This window comes from Ranitomeya variabilis, chromosome 3 (assembly GCF_051348905.1).
Source record: "Ranitomeya variabilis isolate aRanVar5 chromosome 3, aRanVar5.hap1, whole genome shotgun sequence".
Taxonomy (NCBI): domain Eukaryota; kingdom Metazoa; phylum Chordata; class Amphibia; order Anura; family Dendrobatidae; genus Ranitomeya; species Ranitomeya variabilis.
Genome location: NC_135234.1, coordinates 478,820,463 through 478,822,909, shown reverse-complemented (window position 1 = coordinate 478,822,909; position 2,447 = coordinate 478,820,463).

The window sequence follows — 2,447 nt, the reverse complement described above, 5'->3', positions numbered from 1 at the left end:
TTCAGCAGCAGAGAGATCCTTTTTCTTTCCCAAGTTACTTGAAAACTGTGGCCTGCTTAATAATGTGGAACATCATTTTTAAGTAGTTTTCCTTTAATTAAAATCACCTGGAAAACTAATTATCACATGTGTTTAAGATTGATTTTAGTTATCCATTGAGCCCTGAGACACAATACCATCCAGAAGTTTATTTGAAAAACAAAACAATTAAATCTTTATGACACTTAAATCCAATTTGCATAATAATTTGGAACATGGTGTATATGGTCACTGTATGGTGAGTAGAGTTGAGTGAATTTGATTGGGTACCTGCTTATTCAGCAAGCTATAGCGCTTACCGAATAAGCTGCAGAGGGAACCCGGATACATGGAGCATGCGTGCTGATCAGCTGTCCGGTGCCGCAGCTGCATGTGTCACGGCTGTGTCACAGTCACAACACATGCATGGAGAGCCCAACACACAGGCTCTCCATGCATGTGTTGTGATTGAATAAGCAGGGACCCAATCAAATTCGCTCTTCTCTAGTGGTGATAATACCAGTCTTAGTACAGTGGCTTTGGCTAAAGTAGTTGTCCAAGGTTGAGGTTAAAGTCTGCAGTGACTATGTGACTCTATGTGTTTGCAGACTTCTGAATCCTCACAAAGCTTGCACGCTGTCAGGATTCTCCGGTGTTGGCGCTGGGAGGTGGTGATCGTGTGCAGTGGCGTAACTTGAACAGCATGGACCCCAAAGCAAAATCTCTAAAGGGAAATTAGCAAAGTCGAGTACAATTAGTAGGAATGTGTCGAGAGGTGTGAAAATCGCATTTTGGGGGTCACATGACAGCCTGCTCCCAATCTTTACAGTGTGCGATATAAGTCTGAAGTTATATAGACTTTAACCTCAACCACTTTATCGATCAGTGGTGGTATTATTAACATTGCATATGCTAGTAATATTTAATTATGGTTTGTTGGTATTTATCTGTATTGCAATATTATTATTTGATATTATAATTATTTAAACTTCTATAGCAATATTATTGGTATTATTAGAAATATTGGTCTTATAGTAGATTTCTACCATCCAGGGTAATATTAGTAATATATCCCCATCTGTTGCTTGGGGACAGGGACAGCCCTGTGAGATTTCAAATGCCAGGGCTGAATTTCAGGCCCAGTCCGTCACTGTTTATGGCTATTCCATTTTTCTTTTCTGCTTATCAGCCAGTAATAGCATAAGCAGGAATTTTTGGTATCGAGCATGGGACATTAACCCCTCTGTGACCTTGGACGTACTATCCCGTCGAGGTGACCTGGGCCTATCTGACCCTCGACGGGATAGTACGTCATAGCCGATCGGCCGCGCTCACGGGGGGAGCGCGGCCGATCGCGGCCGGGTGTCAGCTGACTATCGCAGCTGACATCCGGCACTATGTGCCAGGAGCGGTCACGGACCGCCCCCGGCACATTAACCCCCGGCACACCGCGATCAAACATGATCGCGGTGTACCGGCGGTATAGGGAAGCATCGCGCAGGGAGGGGGCTCCCTGCGGGCTTCCCTGAGACCCCCGGAGCAACGCGATGTGATCGCGTTGCTCTGAGGGTCTCCTACCTCCCTCCTCGCCGCAGGTCCCGGATCCAAGATGGCCGCGGCATCCGGGTCCTGCAGGGAGGGAGGTGGCTTACCGAGTGTCTGCTCAGAGCAGACGCTTGGTAAGCCTGCAGCCCTGCACAGCAGATCGCAGATCTGGCAGAGTGCTGTGCACACTGCCAGATCAATGATCTGTGATGTCCCCCCCTGGGACAAAGTAAAAAAGTAAAAAAAAAAATTCCCCACATGTGTATAAAAAAAAAAAAAAAAAAATATCCTAAATAAAGAAAAAAAAAAAAAAATTATTCCCATAAATACATTTCTTTAGCTAAATAAAATAAAAAAAACAATAAAAGTACACATATTTAGTATCGCCGCGTCCGTAACGACCCGACCTATAAAACTGGCCCACTAGTTAACCCCTTCAGTAAACACCGTAAGAAAAAAAAAAAAAAAAACGAGGCAAAAAACAACGCTTTATTACCATACTGCCGAACAAAAAGTGGAATAACACGCGATCAAAAAGACGGATATAAATAACCATGGTACTGCTGAAAACGTCATCTTGTCCCGCAAAAAACGAGCCGCCATATAGCATCATCAGCAAAAAAATAAAAAAGTTATAGTCCTGAGAATAAAGCGATACCAAAATAATTATTTTTTCTATAAAATAGTTTTTATCGTATAAAAGCGCCAAAACATAAAAAAATGATATAAATGAGATATCGCTGTAATCGTACTGACCCGACGAATAAAACTGCTTTATCAATTTTACCAAACACGGAACGGTATAAACGCCTCCCCCAAAAGAAATTCATGAATAGCTGGTTTTTGATCACTCTGCCTCACAAAAATCGGAATAAAAAGCGATC